At 32.9% G+C, this 24,539-nt stretch overlaps 1 pseudogene; it reads left to right on the top strand.

The window, feature by feature from the left end:
• Window positions 1–18,113: 18,113 nt before the first annotated feature.
• On the top strand, window positions 18,114–22,904 carry LOC141694330 (uncharacterized; annotated as a pseudogene).
• The last annotated feature ends 1,635 nt before the right edge of the window (window positions 22,905–24,539 follow it).

The following is a 24,539-nucleotide window of genomic DNA, read 5'->3' as shown; positions in this document are numbered from 1 at the left end:
TCATATAGAAGCTGCCACTGAGCTACCCCCTTTCTAGCTACCTGCGATGTCATAGCGAATCTAACTGTGCGCGAAGGTCCAAAGTTAGCATTCTTCCTAGCTGACCTTCTAAATCCAACCATACTCGAGCTTAACTGTAAAATTTAGATAACAAAGCAACGTGAGCTACAAAAGCTCAGCAAGTAACAATAACATTAAAACAGTTAAGCTATCAGGGATCAATAGGTATCAAGGCCAACTATGATATTCAAATGGAAATCTAATATAAGGAATAAGGAAAGGAATTATAGAAAAATTCCTTATCGTCAGTTCAAAATTCAAGTTTTCTTTCAAAACTCTTCATAAAATTCTTTCTAACATCTTTTCAAAAACCTTTTCAAGCAAACATTTTCTAAGGAAATCTTTATTTCAAAACATATCTTTTGATTGGAGTTTTCCCATAACATCATAGACAATACGGGTGATCAGCCACGTAATGCCTCCCATCAGGACCTAATCGTCCTTCTGAGCTTCCATGTATATAGGGTCCCTTACGACTAGTTCCAAAACTAGTCAGCTAGACTTATTGCCATTGCTAGCGCAACACAACCAAAAATGCTGGACCGGCGTCACTCGGCCACTTACGCCTCCAATCTATAGGAATCCGTAGAAAACATTTTTTGACGGAATTCCTATATCATATATAAAAATATCTTTCAATTTTATGCTTTACCAACCTTTTGATGAAATAAGACCTTGTTGGAAAGTCTGAAATCATATTTAAGTTCATTTTTGAAACTCAGGGATATCATGTCAAGTATCAGGTATCAAAAAGAATGCAATGGGTTCAAACATAGGTATTATCAACAATGAACCAAAAGGTTCTCATAATGAATGAAATTGTGAGCATTTGATAAATATAAAGGAAACATGCTTATTTATCAATGGCTGAGATATGGTATTCAAAATTCAAATCAACAGGCAGGAATATAAGTAAAAGAGAGAGAGAGCAGTTGAGGTTTCGTTACTTGCCTCTCAAAAGTATCACACTATCACAGTCCTGCCTAAACACAATATTCACTGGATCTTAGCTTTAACTTTTTCCTTTCCTACGCTTGCGTACTCACTCTTTAACTCTACACGAGTAAGAACTCTATTTCAGAATCATTCTAAATATAGTTCGACGTTCACTTTAAACGTCTACCTTAACTACCCCTGTCGTGATACCTACATTATACTTATATATGTACTATTATTTTATATATATATATATATATATATATATATATAGCACACATATCATAAACAGGTCACATAGCACATAACACATATTACACATATAGTCACTATCCGATCTTCAATTTCAAACCTAGGAAATAATTCCTTATTTGAAACAAAATTTTAAATTTAAAACTCTCTTGCAAATTATTTGATCATGTTTAGAAAACAAACTTTAAGTTTAAAAGAATTTGAAATCCATATTATAGTTTGACGAATTAATTGTAAGTCAAACTAAGTTAATTCGAATAACTGATCGTCATTTGATAACCTAATTCGACTAGCAACTAACCTAGTGAAACTATAATAGTATTTAAGCATCTTGAAAACGTAATCGCTTTTCGAAGATAGTCTAGTTACTCGATAAGTGAAACTACATTGGATAGCTAGCCAAACTATGTTAGATCTTAAAAGATTTTAACGAAATTTCGGCAGCATATCCTCTGTATTTCCAACATACCAGTCGACCATTGTCGACACCCAAACACAAGCAATCACCCTCATATACAATCACAATACTATATTATGGTAGTATAATACTACTATACAAACTTCATAACAAACATACCATTCAACTTACTTGCTCTTTATACTATTTCAAGAATAAACAAATAAATAATAAACCATTCTATAAAAACTAAGTACATTGACTTATAAATACTTTACCCAACTAGTACATTATTATGGATACTAGTTTACAATCAAAACAGACCAAATAGCCAAACACATTTAACAACCAAGGACATAAACCAATTTCAATAAGGCACATACTACCACACGCCATCACACAAACACACATATTCTATCGTATTTACCATATTAAAGCTAGATAAATGATTATTGATCAAAATGTCTTATACATAGACTATTAAGAGTTTAAAGTATAACCCGACCATCTCGAAAGAATGCCAATTTACTCTGTTATATTAAAGTCAAATGAAAAATCATAAAACATGAAAGTTGTAGATAATTTTGAGATCTTTCGAGAAGGGTAAGGCTCATTAAAAATGGATAAATAACGAATTCGGAAATTGGATAAATGTGGGCTGCCTGAACAGAGTTAAGCCCTTATCGCAGAAGTAATTTGACATTTAAGACTCCTAAATCACAGAATATGACTCTGAGTTGTAAACATAAAATGTAGAGTTTGAAAAGATCTTTTCATAATGGTATTCTTCAAAATTTTCTGATAAATATTTAATTTACTATAAATTTTCAAAGTCTATCTCTCAGTTTTGAAAATTTTCTGGTTGGTTACAAAAACTGCAGAAATCACCTCCTTATAGGCAGAATTTTGGAAAACTTAAAGAATTAAAGTTGTAGAGAATTGAATTATCTTTCTAGAGACTCTGAAATCATAATATTCCGACATGTAATGAATTTTATACGAATTTAGCAAGAAAACAGAACCTAATACTTTGAAATCAAACCTTATATCTTTAAAACTATATTAACAATCAATTTCACACAGAAAAACCATTTAAACACATGTTTCTCTCAGCAACAACCAAATAATGACATGCATATATCAAAACTAATATACATCAAGATATCTTAGCATGCATTACTAATTTATTGCCATAATTATGTTTAGAACTTAAATTCATAAAAGAACACTACATGCAAAGGAGATTAATTACATACAACACTTTTTAAATAATTAGATTCACTTAAACACTCTTATCACCATCAACTACATCACATAAGTCAAGAAATCCATTCTCTCATATTAACATATACACAAGCCGTATATATACACTTCCATGATACAAAACTTTAGTACTTTAAACCACTAAATTAACAACTATTTTCACCAAGAAACACCATATACATACACATTTTACACATATACATACACCCGCATGTATACAACATACATAAGACACCAATTTCTAACATGCAACTATAATCCATGACATGCAATTCGAATTAACTAACACTAACACTCTATTACTCAATAAACTCAAGTGAAATCACATGAAACTCTAGTTTCTCCCTCAACAACACAAAACTCAAATATACACACACCTATACATACACGGATACCAGCATGCAAAGTACAAGTTTAATGTAAAAGAAGAGAAAAGATTAGATCCTTACCTAGCAACAAAGGAAGAAGAAAAAGTTGTGTGCTTGTGTGTGTGGTTTTTGGCCGGGGAAAAGAAAACCAAGAGGAAGAGATGGGGGAGGATGATGACTCGGGTAAAATGAGGAAAGAAAGAGGGAGGCTCATGTTTTATTTAATAAAACAAGGGTATTTTGATAATTTCACATATAAAAGTTTTTGTTTTAATAGTTTTCTTTTGATAAATGAATGCAAAAACATTTCTTTAATAAAATACAAACTATCCTGAAAGTTCTGAAAATTATAAATTTTATATTTTTAAAATGTAGAGAACGAAATTAGCTTCGCGTGCATATTTTTAAAATATTTTTCTGATGCACGGTTATTTTTGTATGAATTTTACAAATTTGACTACGAAAAGTGTAAAAACAGTTCTTAATTCGAATTAAAAATAGGAAATAGCCCAAAATACTCACTTTCACATTATTATAAAGTTTTTAATACCAAAATAATGATTGTAGAACAATAATAAAAATTTTATTGTTTTCCAACTATTTTTCAGAAATTTAAATAAACATTTATTCACACTTTATTTTTCAATATTCACTTAGAATTTCATAAATAAATTTCCAAGCACTCTAATAATCACATAAATAAATTTCAAACATACTAATAATTACTTAAACCACACTTTAGCATATAAATATCATATATTTTATTTTTCTAACTAACTTCTCATATTTCTATAATTCCCACTTTTCCACTTTTCAATTTCCACTTTCACATTTCACTTTCACATTTAAATTTCCATCTTTAAATTTTATAATGCTATTATAGCATCAATAAATTCACAATTCACTTTATCATAATTTCTCTGAAATATATTAGACTGGAATAAATATATAATTATATATATTTATTATCTACTTTCACATAAATAGCACAGAAACAAATAATCATTATATTAAAATTTTACGGTCGTTACATTCTCCCCCCCTTAAAGGATTCTGTCCCCAGAATCACGCCCAAGTAAACAATTAGGGATACTTCTCGAGCATTTCACTCTCAAGTTCCCATGTGAACTCTTCCACAAGTGGATTTCTCCACAAAACTTTGACTAGGGACACAGATTTATTCCTAAGCGCTTTTCTCTCCGATCTATCATCTTTATCGGAAGTTCCTCAAAAGACAAGCTAAATCCTTAAGTATCCATATTCTATTTCATGGTCTACAATTGGAATCCTAAAGTTTAAGAACCATTACACAATATAATGTGAACATGAGGTATGTGCAGAGATAATATCATCTCAAACACGACTTATCTTGTCCTTAAAAACTTTGCATAAATCCTGATGCACAGAATCTCGTCTGATGGTTCGTCTATACTCCAACATATTTAGATTGAAGGTAAGGAATATAAAATGCAAAATTCTCACTTGCGCCAATTCTTGATTCAAAATTTTGTCGATGAAACACATTGTTTCAGAATAGCTGATTGGAACTAAGGTTCAATGATCAAGAAGAAAAGAATGAAAATGATATTGACATGATTGAGAACAACCATATTAGTACTTAAGATGGCCAGTCTTAGTACCATACAGTTCACAACACACATTTAGGTGGCGTCTCACCAAACTATTTGTCACGAATACAAACAGACACAGTACGTGTATTGTTTGTCTCAATCAGATGACCAAATTTTCAAGGAAAGAAAAGATGTTCGAAGGGAGTTGGAAGTATAGAACAGATTCTGGATACTTTTAGAAAATAATAAAAATTACACTTTAGAGTGGTAGAAGAGAAATTTATCATTGGTCATTTTCATAGGTTTCTCATACACGTACTCGTATAACAACTGTAACCCATTCTTCCGTATCTCGAGAGTGGATTACACATCTACATCAATATAGCTTTTCATACCAAATTCATTACTTCTTTTCCATCAATCACCGAAACTCACCAACATGAATATTTGCAGCAATAACCTCTTTCCACGTTATTCACACTCGAAAATTCTGAATCGCTCTTTCCTCGTAATACACTCATAGATCAAAATCTATCTAGGTTCGTTTGATAACATTAATGGTCATCTTACACATAGAGCCCATAAGGTGATATACCAATATTCGCATTACATTTGCTACGGCATAAATCCACTAACGACGGATGTTCATCCTTAGTTTTATTTACTGTATAAGACGTCCACTCTTAGTATATCATCCCCTGTCTTAATCATCCTTTCTTTTGAAGATGCACTCATTGACGATGAATTGTTCTCATCTACATTTTAGTGTCTACACAAACTTGGAACGTATTCCAAAGTCTTTGAGTAATTCTTTGCTTATACCTTTCGCAATACACTCTGAAACCCCATACCACATGACTATCATCCTCATCTAGTTGTCTTGTAGAAACGTTTCATTAATCAATTAGAAGTGTACTAACTTGATCGATTTCTACCATCGTTCTTGTCTTATATTAAGTCCTTTCTATATAAAGACAAAACTTCTGGCTCCTTTAATCCATACGGGTTTTCTTACTTGTTTCTATACGAATAAATGTCTCCAAATCTTGGGGCACTCAAGTTTCTGTTAGTTTTAAATCATTTACTAAATGATTTTACTTGCAAGACTTTCGCTGTTCGGTAACTATACTCAATAACCTGACCATATTGTACCAAAATGCATTCTAACCCATTACAAGAAATACCATTATAAATCACAAGATTTTCTCGATCACCAAGTAGAACCAACATGGTTAGGACACTAACCCTTTCCTTAACTCAAAAAAAATTTCTCTCATGCTTATCTTTCTAATCAAACTTTTCCCTCCTCCTTATTGTCATTGTCACTGATGTCATTATCTTTCTTAAACAATTTCCTTATAAGAGTTGGCCATTACTAAAGTTCCTTGTTTCCGTAGATATCTCTATCATTTCCCACTTCATTTAAATTTCAACACTTGTGGAATTTACGTTGATTCCCTCACGGCTACCTATTTCTTTAATAACTCAAAATTTAAAAACTTCACATACAGCTATTCTTTTCTTTTCTTAGGATCATCAAGTCATCCTTCCAGTGTTTGGTGTACTCACCCTTCGTATTTGAATAAATAACACATTATTAAAGCCTTGTATAAATTACTGTCTCTAGTAGATTTTCAAACTTAATTTCTACTTGATAGTAACTCCATTCTTAAATCAACAATAGAGAAGTATGTTACTCTTCCCAACAGTTCAACTCAATCATCATTTCAGTTACTTATGCTTAATTGTCTAATTGAGCTTTCCATAATCGATATACTAAGCCTTATAACTCCTTTATCCAAAATTTCTGGCAGTCGAATTGCCAGTCTTCTCATTTCAACTAGTACCACTCTGTGTAGTCTTTTGCCACTGATTTAATTCTAGGTATCACACTAAAAATTCACTTCTCTACTATGAGATAAGCAAAGTTGCTTATCTGTAAACACACCTTGACCTCTTTAATCATGAGGATTTCTTTAATTTTGAGTATTTATTGACGGATATTCAGTATATGTGTGACACACATAGGCTTCACATCATCGTCTTCACAATCCTTTTAACTTAAAATAAGGGTATGAATTTCTTAACGTGCTTTTGTCCTTGAAGCATAACTTCCTCGTCATTCATAGACTTCATGTTAATCTGTTTCTTCTTGTACTTATTTGTGCATCGTAATCCTATAACAAATCCATTCCTAGGGTTCTATCAAATTTTTCTTAATTTGGAAGATATCATATTCATGATGAAAGAACAATATGTTATCTTAATGTCAAAATGTTAATATACCTGACCAAAGTGAACTCTGTCCTGATCGACTACTCTTATAACCAAATTTGATCATAACGGTTGATCTTAAATTACAGCGTTCCTATTACCACTTCCACATTTTGAACTATATCTTTCTTAAATATAATGAAGGTCCTTACCTAAAAATTCCGATGCTCGTGATGGTCTTATGACACCTTGAAGTAGTTCCTTAAAATACCTTATATAATAGCCCACCATACCACACTTGTTACAGGTAAAATCCGGATCCACTCTTACACTTATACTCGTGCATTTCTCAGTAAAGTAATCCATTTTATTTTCTTCAACTTTATCTATATTTATTTTTCTTCCCTAGATCACTTACTTTCTTCTTTTATAATCACAGCCTTATAAACCACTGCTCACATAAGTTCGAAGTTCAAATACAGCCATCCAGCTTCTAACCTGCTGCTTAATCCGATGCTTGAAGCTCTTGGCTCTTTCTATATCCTTAAAAGCCTATTTCTGACACCATTTATGTTAAATCAGTAATCTTGGGCTTATAACCGCTTTGCATATATTTTCTTATTTTCAACTTCAAAGTTTTACCCCAAGTGCTCCTTCATACAGTCTTGTGTATCCTTTACTAGAAACGGCTCCGTAAATCTCTACCATGTTATCGTACTTTGTCTTTCCATTTCTCTAACTGATTTCCACTAGAAACCAACTTGAAAAATCTGTCTTTTGGTCTTCACCAACTTTAACCATGCAAAAAGTTTTATCTATTTACTTAAGCCAAAATCTGGCTTTGGTCAGTTCCACAATTTCCTGAGCCTATAGGAATTTGGCATCTTATGAGGATATAAAACTTACCAATTACGGCTTGACGCTGTTGTTATTGTTGTGTCAAAGCAGCAGTTATTGTCAGGCTGGTTATAAAATTTGGGTTATGGTAGGGTCAGTTTGACTCCAAACTTCCAGTGTTATAGGTTTGAGAAATTGGCTTGAGAGCGATATCCTCTTGACGAGTAAACAAGCAACTTACTAAGCAATATGTTACATGCTTAAGAAACCATGTAATTTCTATCCTTGTAAAAGGATTTAATTCTATCTTTTTATTACAATAAAAAGATTTAACTCATGCAGCCTTATTACCCTATAAGTTGCTCGCTTTCCTCAAGGAAATAACAAGGTATGGTTTATTGGTAATAAAACAATTTTGGAATGTTAAGGTGGGTATATAAACAGTTGTATATGGAGGAAATAGTAAGGTGTTCAACGAATATGAAAAGAAAGGGCGTTCATCTGTAAAAGTAAAAGTTATGGTTCCAACACTTGAGTTCAAAAATAACAGGAGAGAAAACAGCAGTCCGACGATTAGTTAAAGGGGTAAAATAATGGGAAAAATAACCCCAACTGTCACAAGCTGCTAGACAACAACAAGGAAATTATCGAAATCAATGGTGACCTACACATCTGAAAAGATTAACTTAGAACCATCCGATACTGACGTAAAATAGTATCTAAACAAGTTCTACTAACTGAGCTGAGTACCACGCCAACAACTTCTTTTCCCAATAGCTTAATATCTCCTTTGTCGAGCAATTCTTAACACAATCCATATCCATCTTTCCAACTTTATCAGTCTCCCAGCCCTTTCCCAAGAAGTGTAAACAAATGATCCTTCCCGAAGACGACCACAAGCCATCTCTTCTAGACGTTCAATCCTAGATACCCACTCACTTTCAGAAACGTCTACCCGTTGCCTAGTCTCATTAGACATCTGATCAACTAAGGATCTTAATTCTGAACCTTGTCCAAACACCATTTCTCGGTCGCGTGATAGCTCCGCATACATGTAGTAGGGAATTTGTGGAACTAGAATTGTCACAGGGGCCGAAATAGGTTCCATAGCTGGTAAGACATGAGTCCCGGTAGTCGATCTGACCGGCTGCCACACAATTTCTTCCTTAAAATCAATCTCAGACTCGTACTCATGACTAGACGCTAAGGCTGAAGGGTCGGTAGGAGAAGTCCTATCCGATTCATCATCATTGATGTTGCTATCCGGCATCTGCGATAATATAGGTATGCAAGGTGAAATGAAAAAGGTTATCTTAAATTCTAACGCCATCGTATCGTAGAGATCTTAAAGTCGAGACTATATCCTATAATCCCCACCCAAACTCTATATAGTTTAAAACTTAATTCCTAACTTAACATTCCTACAACCCACCTAATCCTGACTTTTTCAGTGACCAAAACCTGTAGTTTTGATACCAACTGTGACACCCTCACAATCAGGGGCCTAGATTGTGGAGTCACCATGCTATAAATTACAATAATATAAAACAGAATCATAAACATAATGCCATGGCCCCTTGCACTGCTACAGGATCTAATACAGGTTAAGGTATGAAACAAGTTACATCTAACTACACAACATGATGCTATTACAATCTTTTCTAAATACAAAAGATAACTTCATATAGAAACTGCCACTGATCTACCCCCTTTCTAGCTACCTGCGATGTCGTAGCGAATCTAACTGTGCGCGAAGGTCCAAAGTTAGCATTCTTCCTAGCTGACCTTCTAAATCCAACCATACTCGAGCTTAACTGTAAAATTTAGATAACAAAGCAACGTGAGCTACAAAAGCTCAGCAAGTAACAATAACATTAAAAAAGTTAAGCTATCAGGGATCAATAGGTATCAAGGCCAACTATGATATTCAAATAGAAATCCAATATAAGGTATAAGGAAAGGAATTATAGAAAAATTCCTTATCGTCAGTTCAAAATTCAAGTTTTCTTTCAAAACTCTTCATAAAATTCTTTCTAACATCTTTTCAAAAACCTTTTGAAGAAACATTTTCTAAGGAAATCTTTATTTCAAAATATATCTTTTGATTGGAGTTTTCCCAAAACGTCATAGACAATACGGGTGATCAGCCACGTAATGCCTCCCATCAGGACCTAATCGTCCTTCTGAGCTTCCATGTATATAGGGTCTCCTAAGACTAGTTCCAAAACTAGTCAGCTAGACTTATTGCCATTGCTAGCACAACACAACCAAAAATGTTGGACTGGCGTCACTCGGCCACTTACGCCTCCAATCTATAGGAATCCGTAAAAAACATTTTTTGACGGAATTCCTATATCATTTATGAAAATGTCTTTCAATTTTAAGCTTTACCAACCTTTTGATGAAATAAGACCTTATTGGAAAGTCTGAAATCATATTTAAGTTCATTTTTGAAACTCAGGGATATCATGTCAAGTACCAGGTATCAAAAAGAACGCAATGGGTTCAAACATAGGTATTATCAACAATGAATGAAAAGGTTCTCATAATGAATGAAATTGTGAGCATTTGAAAATATAAAGGAAACAGGCTTATTTATCAATGGCAGAGATATGGTATTCAAAATTTAAATCAACAGGCAGGAATATAAGTAAAAGTGAGAGAGAGCAGTTGAGGTTTCGTTACTTGCCTCTCAAAAGTATCACACTATCACAGTCCTGCCTAAACACAATCTTCACTGGATCTTAGCTTTAACTTTTTCCTTTCCTACGCTTGCGTACTCACTCTTTAACTCTACACGAGTAAGAACTCTATTTCAGAATCATTCTAAATATAGTTCGACGTTCACTTTAAACGTCTACCTTAACTACCCCTTTCGCGATACCTACATTATACTTATATATGTACTATTATTTCATATATATATATATAGCACACATATCATAAACAAGTCACATAGCACATAACACATATTGCACATATAGTCACTATCCGATCTTCAATTTCAAACTTAGGAAATAATTCCTTATTTGAAACAAAATTTTAAATTTAAAACTCTCTTGCAAATTATTTGATCATGTTTAGAAAACAAACTTTAAGTTTAAAAGAATTTAAAATCCATATTATAGTTTGACGAATTAATTGTAAGTCAAACTAAGTTAATTCGAATAACTGATCGTCATTTGATAACTTAATTCGACTAGCAACTAACCTAGTGAAACTATAATAGTATTTAAGCATCTTGAAAACGTAATCGCTTTTCGAAGATAGTCTAGTTACTCGACAAATGAAACTATATTGGATAGCTAGCCAAACTACGTTAGATCTTTAAAAGATTTTAACGAAATTTTGGCAGCATATCCTCTGTATTTCCAACATACTAGTCGACCATTGTCGACACCCAAACACAAGCAATCAGCCTCATATACAATCACAATACTATATTATGGTAGTATAATACTACTATACAAACTTCATCACAAACATACCATTCAACTTACTTGCTCTTTATACTATTTCAAGAATAAACAAATAAATAATAAACCATTCTATAAAAACTAAGTACATTGACTTATAAACACTTTACACAACTAGTACATTATTATGGATAATAGTTTACAATCAAAACAGACCAAATAGCCAAACACATTTAACAACCAAGGACATAAACCAATTTCAATAAGGCACATACTAGCACATGCCATCACACAAACACACATATTCTATCATATTTACCATATTAAAGCTAGATACAAGATTACTCATCAAAATGTCTTATACATAGACTATTAAGAGTTTAAAGTATAACCCGACCATCTCGAAAGAATGCCAATTTACTCTGTTATATTAAAGTCAAATGAAAAATCATAAAACATGAAAGTTGTAGATAATTCTGAGATCTTTCCAGAAGGGTAAGGATCATTAAAAATGGAAAAATAACGAATTCGGAAATTGGATAAATGTGGGCTGCATGAACAGAGTCAGGCCCTGATTACAGAAGTAATTTGACATTTAAGACTCCTAAATCCCAGAATATGACTCTGAGTTGTAAACACAAAATGTAGAGTTTGAAAAGAGCTTTTCATAATGGTATTCCTTAAAATTTTCTGATAAATATTGAATTTACTATAAATTTTCAAATTCTGCCTCTCAGTTTTGAAAATTTTGTGGCAGGTTACAAAAACTGCAGAAATCACCTCCTTATAAGCAGAATTTCGAAATACTTAAAGAATCAAAGTTGTAGAGAATTGAATTATCTTTCAAGAGACTCTGAAATCATAATATTCCGACCTGTAATAAATTTTATACAAATTTAGCAAGAAAACAGAACATAATACTTTGAAATCAAACCTTATATCTTTATAACTATATTAACAATCAATTTCACACAGAAAAGCCATTTAAACACATGTTTCTCTCAGCAACAACAAAACAATGACATGCATATATCAAAACTAATATACATCAAGATATCTTAGCATGCATTACTAATTTATTGCCATAATTATGTTTAGAACTTAAATTCATAAAAGAACACTACATGCAAAGGAGATTAATTACATACAACACTTTTTGAACAATTAGATTCACTTAAACACTCTTATCACCATCAACTACATCACATAAGTCAAGAAATCCATTCTCTCATATATACATATACACAAGCCGCATATATATACTTCCATGATACAAAACTTTAGTACTTTAAACCACTAAATTAACAACTATTTTGACCAAGAAACACCATATACATACACATTTTTCACATATACATACACCCGCATGTATACAACACACATAAGACACCAATTTCCAACATGCAACTATAATCCATGACATGCAATTCGAATTAACTAACACTAACACTCTATTACTCAATAAACTCAAGTGAAATCACATGAAACTCTAGTTTCTCCCTCAACAACACCAAACTCAAATATACACACACCTATACATACAGACGGATACCAGCATGCAAAGTACAAGTTTAATGTAAAAGGAGAGAAAAGGTTAGATCCTTACCTAGCAACAAAGGAAGAAAAAAAAGTTGTGTGCTTGTGTGTGTGGTTTTTGGCCGGGGAAAAGAAATCTAGAGGAAGAGATGGGGGGGATGATGTCTCGGGTAAAATGAGGAAAGAAAGAGGGAGGCTCATGTTTTATTTAATAAAACAAGGGTATTTTGGTAATTTCACATATAAAAGTTTTTATTTTAATAGTTTTCTTTTGATAAATGAATGCAAAAATATTTCTTTAATAAAATATAAACTGTCCTGAAAGTTCTGAAAATTATAAATTTTATATTTTTAAAATGTAGAGCACGAAATTAGCTTCGCGTGCATATTTTTAAAATATTTTTCTGATGCACGGTTATTTTTGTATGAATTTTACAAGTTTGACTACGAAAAGTGTAAAAACAGTTCTTAATTAGAATTAAAAATAGGAAATAGCCCAAAATACTCACTTTCATATTATTATAAAATTTTTAATACCAAAATAATGATTGTAGAATAATAATAAATTTTTTATTATTTTCCAACTATTTTTCAGAAATTTAAATAAATATTTATTCACACTTTATTTTTCAATATTCACTTAGAATTTCATAAATAAATTTCCAAGCACTCTAATAATCACATAAATAAATTTCAAACATACTAATAATCACATAAACCACACTTTATCATATAAATATCACATATTTTATTTTTCTAACTAACTTCTCATATTTTCATAATTCCCACTTTTCCACTTTTCAATTTCCACTTTCACATTTCACTTTCACATTTAAATTTTCATCTTTAAATTTTATAATGCTATTATAGCATCAATAAATCCACAATTCACTTTATCACAATTTCTCTGAAATACATTAGACTGGAATAAATATATAATTATATATATTTATTATCTACTTTCACATAAATAGCACATAAACAAATAATTATTATATTAAAATTTTACGGTCGTTACAGTTTTGGTTTATATTCATGAGGAAAGAAAAACTATTAATTTGTATCACTCGTTGAACATTGTTGGTGAGATTGTGAAACTGTATAAATAGTAAACGTGAGAACTTAACACTAGAACATGATATACAAATAATATTAAATCTATACAGAAATCAAGAAGGAATGAAAAAAAGGCGAATACAAAGAAATAAAAATTAGAAAAAGTTTTAAAGTCTATATACCGGTCATTAAAAGAAGTTCACTGACATGTTATTCGATAAAGATTCAACAGAATCAATATTTTTTATATTAATAGATAAAAACTAATTACAAACGTACTCTCTCAAAAGGATGAATAAATATCCTTGAGAGCTGCTAGGTTATGCGAATGATATAATAACGTTCGCAATGCTTATAGCATGAACCTAATTTATGCTTTATATAGAGCACAAACACAATCAAATAAGGAATCCTATTCTATTACAATAAGGAAACCTATCCATGTGTGATTGCTTCTGAGATAAAGTCCTTCACCACCTTGAATTCCTGCTTTCCTTTTCCTCCTCGAATATCTATTGAAGTGACAAATCTTGATGACATCATTTGCTGATCATCAAGTACTGATATAAGTACTGATGGCGTAACTCTTCAGTAAATACTGATATAAGTCCTGCTAAGAACTTCTTATAGTTTCCGTCTAGATATCATCAATTATTTCTAACAAGACAAGAAGAATGAAGACCTGTAATTGTATTTATATTTTTCACTATAGATTAACCTTGATCCTTTCGTTAGCTTGGAAGGATCACATAGGATAAAGGCCATAACCAAGCACATTTACATACCGCACTTTACATATTGATGTATGATTGTATGTGTAGAATAGTTAATGATGCATGCTTTAGTTAGATTAATCATGCATAAATGTATGTATTAGATACGTCACAATGCCATGCCTGTTAAAAAAGATAAAATCTGTAACGACTTAAGATTTTAAAATTTACAAACAATTATGAGATTCTTGTGTTTATGAAATATATAATAAAATACGAATATTCTTTATTTCTGACATAGGGCGATTTTGTCAAAAATGGGTTCATTGAACTTGTAAGGTTGTGGGTTTTAAGCGAGACCGATGTGACTCCCTCACTACCTGGAAATCAAACCATTGACGAGTATTGATTTGAAGTAGTTTATTCAACAAAAAATTGGAAATCTCTTTATGATGGAATCATGATTGTTTTAATACTAACAAAACCTTAATGTTTATATTAAGTTATTTAGATGTCTTCCAATATGTCCAACGCGTTAACCCCTAGATCGATAAGGAGTGGGTTTGCCAGAGTGAAGTACTCCCATCTATCGTGGGACAGCGTGTTGAAGTATATGATACTTTTTAGACATTTGGGTGTGACTTAACTAAGTTACCATAATAGGATTGTGAACTTAGAGGCATAAAGTTTGGTGATATTTATTGGATAAATACGAACAAATGTTGTTCCACTAAACTATCCAAGAGTTATATAGTTTATATAATTGACAAATGTTGTCTACCTTAATAATCTTGTTTTTGGAGAAAAGCCAAAGTTGTCCTAAGATATGATGAAATATGGATCTTAGCTCAGTAGAAAGTATATAGAAGATATTCTTTTCAAATTAATAGTTAGGGCTATTAATTTAATAAAAATAGTGGGAGATATATATTTTGAATTGATAGGTCCATATTATTGCATATTATTAGTACTTATTTTATGTCCGTTTTCGTAATTTTATTTATAAATAAATTGTTTTACTTTGTTTTGTAGGAAAATAAATAAAATCAGAATTTGAGTTGGAAAAGGAGCAAATAAGGAAGGAGGTGGACCATTCTAGAAGTCAAGGGAATTGGAAGATAAATAGAATCCTTATTGGAGAAGAAGAAGAATTTACTTTAAGAATCTTACTTGTATTCCAAGAACCCAACCCTCATATTTTCCCTATATATATGGGTCTCCCCTCTTGTATTTTACACATTCAACATTCCAACACCCAAGACATTCAATTAGTTATTTGTTTTGTTCATCTTTTTATCATGTGTAGCTAAATTTATTCCTTAGGATGAAGATGAAGTTAATTTAATTGCTTTGATATCTTCTCGTTCATATTATTTGATTCTCATGATTTTTTCTTGGTGCTTAATTGTTTAATTGACAAAGTGATTTTGATATATTATTGTTACCAGGTTTATTTTCCATAACTTATGCTTGCTCTATGAAGTTTTGATGGGTTATTGTTAGATAATAAGTTTCATAGTATATGCTTGTCTCGTTAATTAAAATTTATTAGTGAAGAAAAGAGAATTGATTTTAGGGCGAGTTGATATTAATTGTGATTGATTAACGGATTCGGATTCCTCGGCTTTTCATATTATTTGATCTATTTGCTAATTAGGTTAATTCAAACTCCTCTCAAATCTTATTGTCTAGTTCGCCTGATTTAAATTGTTAGGGTTTTGAAAATTCATAGTCTCTGTGGATCGACCTGTATTTGCTACAATTAACCGGTGTGCACTTGCAGTTATTTTACACATCAAGTTTTTGGCGCCGCTGCCGGGGACTATTGTTAATTTTCACTCCTTGATATTTAATTCTTCGGACTAGTTTTTTTGTTTTGCTCTTTGTTTTTGAAGGGAATCGTGAAGCGGAGGAAAACTTGGACAAGAAGATCGCTAGAAGGCATCACCGTCTCTTTTGGAATTTTTGAAAGCGCTTTTCGGTATTCTGTATCACCTCTCTATTTTTTTATTTTTTTTCTTCTTCTCACTTTTATTATTGAAAACTCCAAAAAAAATAAATATTTGAAAATTTCAAAAATACTAGTTAGTTAATTGTTAAAAACCAAATTGTTGCATCATTCATTCTCTCACGTAGGATCATATCATCTAGATTTTCTTTTTGTATTTATTATTTTCCATCTTATACAATTGTGGTGATTGCTGGAGGAAAGAGGTACGTACAATTTAGAATAATACACGTAGTGTTGTGCATCCATAAGTGTTTATTATCTTGTTCTTTGTGTGCTGCATCATCTAATCAACCTTACGGGCGCCACCCTATTAAAAGATAAGGTGAGGGATTTCATCACCCTTTCCTTGGCCCACAAATCACTAATTCCTTCATCTTGCATTAACCCACCTCAATAAAATTAAGTAGACGTTGGCCCCTAGGATTTCGAGCTCAATTAGGAAGGTACCTAAAAGAGGAAGTAAATTTGGAATTATTCGAACTTTTGGTGACAAGGCAAGTGTATCACTTACCTGGCCAATTTGGATTGGTGACTAGGCTAGCGGTTCTCTAATTCAGCGCCTTGTTTACAAGGAAGTGCCCCTGCTTACCTGGCCAATCGGTTTGAATAAATCTAGATTTATAGACTTTTTGGTGGTCCAAAAGTTATGAGCTGTCTAGATTATTTTTAGGATTACCCATAGATCAAAGATTTTCTTTTTGATTTTTCAATTTTTTAGGTGTTTACTTATAGCTTTTGTTTGCTACGTGATTATTTGTCTTATATGCAAAGTAATTGGGTTCGAGACCATTCATCTAGATTAATAAGACACTCTAACCTTTCATCTCCTAAAGTAGTAAGGCAACTTAACTTTTCTTCACCCACTAACTTTTCTTCACCCACTAAAATTGAGTCAAAAGAAGAAGTAGAAATTCCACCTGTAATCATGGCTGTCTCACTCAAAGACCGTTGTTATCCCGCTCATTCCATTAAACCCTCATGCATAGTCCTACCTGAAGTAACCGCGAATAACTTTGAAATTAAACATCACCACATTAGCATGTTACCTAGGTTTTCTGGGGTAGAGGGAGAGGATCCATATCTTTTCATTTGAGAATATGAGGAAGTATGTGCTTTACAAAAACTCCAACAATATAGCTCAGACTCCATTAGGCTCAGACTTATTAACTTTGCTTTAAAAGAAGAGGCTAAACAATGGTTGTATAGTCTACCCGTTAATTCTATATCCACGTGGGATGGATTTGTGTCTATCTTTCTTAAAAAATATTTTCCAAACCATAAGGAAAACAGACCTAGGAATGAAATTAACCAATTTCAATAAAATCGAAATGAGTCTTTTTGGAAGTATTTTGATAGATTTAAAAAGCTTTTGTCTAAGTGTCCTCAATATGGTATAGAAAAATGGAGACTTTGTAAAATTCTTTATGAAGCATTAGACAGTCAAACCACTGCTTTGTTAGAGTCTATGTGCCAAGGTAAATTTATGGATAAAACTGAGGAAGAAGCTTGGCAATATTTTGAGGAGTTAGCTGAAAAAACAATGTTGTGGGAGTCAACTAGGGAACCTAATCCGGAACCTGAAAGATCTAACGGTTTACACGTAGTTAGTAATTCTATTGCAACCGAAGCTAAGTTAGCTACACTCACTAAACGTCTAGAGGCCTTAGAAACCAACAATGTGTCTTCTCAATTTTCTATATGTGCAAACTGTAGTTCTCCTAATCATGTACTAGACAATTGCCCTGAAAGTGAACAAGTCAATGCTATATTTCAACCTAGAGTTAGGAATGATCCATATACACCCACATACAATCCTGGTTGGAAGAATCACCCAAATTTCTCATGGAACCAAGGTCAATACAATCAGTTTAATCAAAATTCTCAACCTGCTTTTCAAAAGCCCAGTCCTGGCCCATACCCAGCTCAAAATCCCAACACATATCCTCCTCAAAATCTTGGTCATTATCATAACTCAGTCCGCTTAAACCCTCCTGGTTTTAGTGAATCTGATAAGAAATTGAATTCCATTGAAAAAAGTATGGAGGCTTTACTTAAATCTCAACAATCTTTCATGCAAGGTATGACCCAAGATAGGCAGTTGCTAAATTCAAACACACAAGCCATATCTAAGCTAGAGGTCCAAGTTAGTCAATTGGCAAACACAATCAGTGAGAGAGAGAAAAATCGTTTCCCTAGTCAACCCGAGGTTAATCCTAAATTTTATCAAAACCAAAAGTCTCATGAAAATGTGAACTCTGTCATCTCTCTAAGGTCTGGAAATCAATTCAACAATCATGCTGGTGTTAATACTCATCAGAAAGATAAACTAACATATGAACCAAATCCTCTACTCTTGAATCCTAGTCTTCCACAATCTTCAAATCCTGAAACTTCTGAATCTAATGAGTCATCACCATCCAAAGAACCACCTTCAAAACCCCAGTCTGATGCGTTTAGTGAAAAAGTCTTTAAGCCAAAAGCTCCATTTCCTCAAAGACTTATCTCAAACAAATAATCTGCTCAGTTATATAAAATTTTAGAAGTCTTTAAGCAAGTCAAGATCAACATTCCTCTTTTAGATGCAATTCAACAAGTTCCCTCTTATGCTAAGTGTCTAAAAGATTTGTGTACTCATAAAAGAACCACTCATGTTCCTAAGAAAGCTTTTCTAACCTCTCATGTTAGTTCTATCTTGTCAAATCAAATCCCTGTGAAGTATAAGGATCCTGGTTGTCCTACCATCTCTTGTGTCATAGGAAATACCCTCATTGATAAAGCTTTACTCGATTTAGGAGCTAGTGTGAATCTTTTTCCATTATCTGTCTATCAAGCCTTGGGCTTAGGTGAACTTAAAAAGACTAGTGTTACTCTTCAGTTTGCTGACCGTTCTGTCAAAACTCCAACGGGTATAGTTGAAGATGTGTTGATTAAGATTGGTGATTTTGTCTTCCCCGTCGATTTTGTTGTCCTAGAGACCGAACCAGTCAAAAATCTGAAAAATCAAATTCCCATCATTTTAGGAAGACCTTTTCTTGCCACATCTAATGCCTTGATCAACTGTAGGAATTGATTAATGAAACTTACTTTTGGAAACATGACAATTGATCTTAATATTTTTAATGTAGGAAAATAACCCAATGATCTTTTTGACCAACCCATGGATGTTAATATGATTGATGAGTTAGTTGATAATGAAATCATGAATATTGATGATGTCCTTAGCTTTTGTCAAGATTATTTTGGTCAAGATTGGGATGATACCGGTCATAAAAATGAGGTCAATAAAATGTTAGAGTCCACCATTCCTAGTTCAAACCAAGAGTTAGAACCTTTTCCTTTGCCACTTTTTGAAGCTAGTGAATCCGTTGAGACAAGTCCACCAAAATTAGAACTCAAACCTCTTCCTGAAACTCTTAAGTATATATTTCTAGGTCCTTCTAACTCTCTTCCAGTCATAATTGCATCTGATTTAACACCTTCTCAAGAAGAAGAACTCTTATATGTACTTAGAGAGAGTAAGGATGCCATAGGGTGGAGCGTATCCGACATCAAGGGAATCATCCCTGCCATTGTCCAATATAGGATTCACTTAGTTGATGATGCTAAACCGGTTAGAGAACCACAACGGAGGTTAAACCCGACTCTTAAGGAAGTTGTTAGAAAAGAAATCCTTAAATGTCTAGATAATGGAATCATCTATCCTATATCTGATAGTTCATGGGTCAGTCCTGTTCAAGTAGTGCCTAAAAAGTCAGGGATCACTGTCGTTATCAATGAGGATGATGAACTAGTTCCCACTCGTGTTCAGTCTGGTTGGAGAATGTGTATTGATTATAGGAAACTTAATGTTGCCACTAGGAAAGATCATTTTCCTCTACCCTTCATTGATCAAATGTTAGAAAGATTAGCAGGTCACTCTTACTACTGTTTCCTAGATGGTTTTTCTGGATATTTCCAAATTCCCATTGCTCCCGAGGATCAAGAAAAAACCACTTTCACTTGTCCTTTTGGAACTTTTGCTTATCGTCGCTTAGCTTTTGGTCTCACTACTGCCCCTGCCACCTTTCAAAGATGTATGATGAGCATTTTCTCTGATATGGTAAGAGACTTCCTAGAAATCTTTATAGATGACTTTTCTATTTTTGGTTCCTCTTTTCATTAGTGTCTTAATCATCTTGACTTGGTTTTAAAATGATGTAAAGAAACAAACCTTGTTCTTAATTGGAAAAAGTGTCATTTCATGGTTAAAGAAGGAATTGTTCTTGGTCATAAAATTTCATCAAAGGGAATTGAAGTTGATAAAGCTAAAATTGATCTCATTGCTAATCTACCTCCACCAAAATCTATCAAAGAAATCCGTTCATTCTTAGGACATGCTGGTTTTTATAGGCGTTTCATTTAGGATTTTAGCAAAAAGACTAGACCATTGACCAATCTTCTTTCTAAAGACATAAAATTTGAGTTCTCTAATGAATGTCTTCAATCTTTTGAACATCTTAAGAAAGAGTTAACCTCAGCCCCCATCATTCAATCTCTTGATTGGAATCAACCTTTTGAGCTTATGTGTGATGCGTCTGACTATGCTATAGGGGCAGTTTTAGGACAAAGAATCAATAAGATACCTCATGTCATTTACTATGCTAGTAAGACTCTAAAAGATGCTCAACTTAACTACTCCACCACTGAAAAGGAACTTCTAGCGGTAGTTTTTGCTCTTGAAAAGTTTAGGTCATATCTTATAGGCTCTAAAATCATTGTTTACACAGACCACTCCGCTCTTAAATATCTCTTCTCTAAGAAAGACTCGAAGGCCCGATTGATTAGGTGGGTCTTGTTGCTCCAAGAGTTTGACCTAGAAATCAGGGATAAGAAGGGTTCTGAAAATGTTGTTGTTGATCATCTTTCTCGTTTAATAGTGGAGTCCACCATTGATATGCCTTTGAATGAGTCTTTTCCTGATGAACATCTTCTTTCCATATCTACCACTCCTTGGTTTGCTGATATTGTTAACTACCTTATCACTGGTGACATTCCTTCTCATTGGTCTAAACAAGAAAAATCCAAATTTCTCTCACGAGCCAAATACTTCTTTTGGGATGATCCTTATCTTTTTAAGTATTGTCCAGACCAAATCATTAGGAGGTGTGTTCCAAACCATGAGTTTATAAGTATACTTTCCTTTTGCCATGATCAGGCTTGTGGAGGTCACTTTAGTGCTAAAAAAACAGCTGCTAAAATACTTCAATGTGGTTTCTATTGGCCTAGTTTGCTTAAAGATTCTGCTGAATTTTGTGTCCCTTGTAGTAGGTGCCAACATTTAGGAAAGATAACTAGAAGAAACATGATGCCAATGAATCTAATCTTAGTTATCGAGATCTTTGATGTCTGGGGTATAGATTTTATGGGTCCTTTTCCTAATTCTTTTTGTAACTTCTATATTCTCTTAGCGGTTGATTACGTGTCTAAATGGGTCGAAGCCATACCAACTAAGTCTAATGATAACAAGGTAGTTCTTAAGTTCTTTAAAGAGAATATCTTCTCTAGATTTGGTATGCCTAGAGCTATAATTAGTGACCAGGGTAAGCATTTCAAAAACCATCAGTTTGAGTCTCTTTTGAGGAAGTATTCCATCACTCATAAGTTATCCACACCTTACCATCCTCAGACTAGTGGTCAAGTAGAGGTCTCTAATAGGCAAATCAAACAAATTCTAGAGAAAACTGTCAATTCAAATAGGAAATATTGGTCTGTTAGGTTGGTAGATGCACTTTGGGCTTATCGTACTGCTTTTAAGACCATTTTGGGTATGTCTCCTTATAGACTTGTTTTTGGTAAAGCATGTCATCTCCCTGTTGAACTTGAACATAGAGCTTATTGGGCCATTAAAAAGTTAAATATTGATTTACCCACTGCTGGTAGCCATAGAAAATTACAACTATCTGAGTTAGAATAAATTAGGAATGATGCCTATGAAAATGCTAAGATATACAAAGAAAGAACTAAACTTTTGCATGACAAATCTATTTTGAGAAAGTCTTTTTCTCCGGGTCAAAAAGTTTTATTGTACATCTCTAGGCTGCATTTATTTCTTGGGAAATTGAGATCTAGGTGGGAGGGACCATATGTTGTTAAAGTTGTTTTTCCTCATGGTACTATTCAAATTGAAAATCCTAAAACTGGTGAAACTTTTAAAGTTAATGGTCAAAGGCTTAAGCCATTTTTAGAACTGCCAGTTGATTCTGAGGAAGAGGTGATTCAGCTCATTGATGCGTGATCAAAGTAAGTTTTCTTGTTGTATAATAGTTAGTTCTATTCCTCTGTCATGCCCATATCAGGTATTCTCATCCTTTTACTTTGTCATTTTTCTCTCATTTGCATTCATTGAGGACAATCCATGATTTAGGTATGGGGGAGGGGTTTAGTAGTACTTACATATATATATAAAAAATGCAAAAAAAAAATGAAAAAAATGAAAAAAAAATTAGAGATATTTTAGCTAAGTTGTTCAGTCCACTCTTGTACTTTAATACTAGTTGGTGTTACCAGTTTTTCAAAACTTATATATATAATGCCTTGAGATGACTTGAACGTAGTTGAGTAAGGTTGTCTTCATGAAACTTGTGTCGAACGTATTTTTACTTAAGAGTCCTAGACGGCAGATTTGCACAAGGTCTTTGTAGGAAAGATTGTTTAGGGAAGTTTTCGATATTTGAGACAGATCCCACATGTTGAAGCAATGTCGAATCAAATTTTTGCGAAAAAAAAAGAAAAAAGAAAAAAGAGATGTTTGAATAAACTACTTCAATACCCAATATTCCTCATAAATAAAAAAAGAAAAAAATTGAGATGATGGGCACAAGTAGTATAATTGACTAGTCTTGTTTTGTGGCCTTTGTTACTCGAGTAATTAAGTCCATAGGGGTATTTCAAAACCTAGTGCCCTAAGACCATCTTGTTTGGGAGTCATTGGCCCAAAGCTCGCTACATGGGTAACATAGAAAGCCTAAGAAAACGGACATTGCACAGTCAGTTAAAAAAAATAATAATAAAAAAACCCCGTGAATTTTGGCTAGATACTTGTTTTGATAGAGATCGGGTCCGTTCAATATTGGTTGAAAAAGAGGAAATGCACTTACTCAATTGATTCTTCATAGACCTATTTTCACGATACACCTTGGGATTTTTTGTAAACGTTCAGAGTCGATATAAGTGGATTGTTGATACCTATATCTTGGCTATAATTAGAAGAGTCTTAAAGGCATGTATTTTCCTAAAAATTCTTGTGTTCACACCGATGAATGTATTGTTGATAGAGTTTGGACACTTGCTAGAGTATTTCACAGATTTTATGGGTATATCTTCTATAAACCCTTAGGAGATAACACTCCTCTTGTAGAGATCGTCTATGAGTTTAACGGGTTGGTAAACCTAAAATTTCCCGTCACGCTTACGAAAAGGAGCATAGGACTTTTCTGAGTTAGCATTTTTCTTTTTGATTTTTCTCGAGGACGAGCAAAAGATAGGTATGGGGCATTTGATAGGTCCATATTATTGCATATTATTAATACCTATTTTATGTCCGTTTTCATAATTTTATTAATAAATAAATTGTTTTACTTTGTTTTGTAGGAAAATAAAAAAAATCAGAATTTGAGTTGGAAAAGGAGCAAATAAGGAAGGAGGTGGACCATTCTAGAAGTCAAGGGAATTGGAAGATAAATAGAATCCTTATTGTAGAAGAAGAAAAATTTACTTTAAAAATCTTACTTGTATTCCAAGAACCCAACCCTTATATTTTCCCTATATATATGGGTCTCCCCTCTTGTATTTTACACATTCAACATTCCAACACCCAAGACATTCAATTAGTTATTTATTTTGTTCATCTTTTTATCATGTGTAGCTAAAT

This window comes from Apium graveolens, chromosome 2 (genome assembly GCF_009905375.1).
Source record: "Apium graveolens cultivar Ventura chromosome 2, ASM990537v1, whole genome shotgun sequence".
NCBI classification, from domain to species: domain Eukaryota; kingdom Viridiplantae; phylum Streptophyta; class Magnoliopsida; order Apiales; family Apiaceae; genus Apium; species Apium graveolens.
The sequence above is the reverse complement of the archived record's forward strand: the minus strand, read 5'-3'. Positions and strand labels throughout refer to the sequence as shown.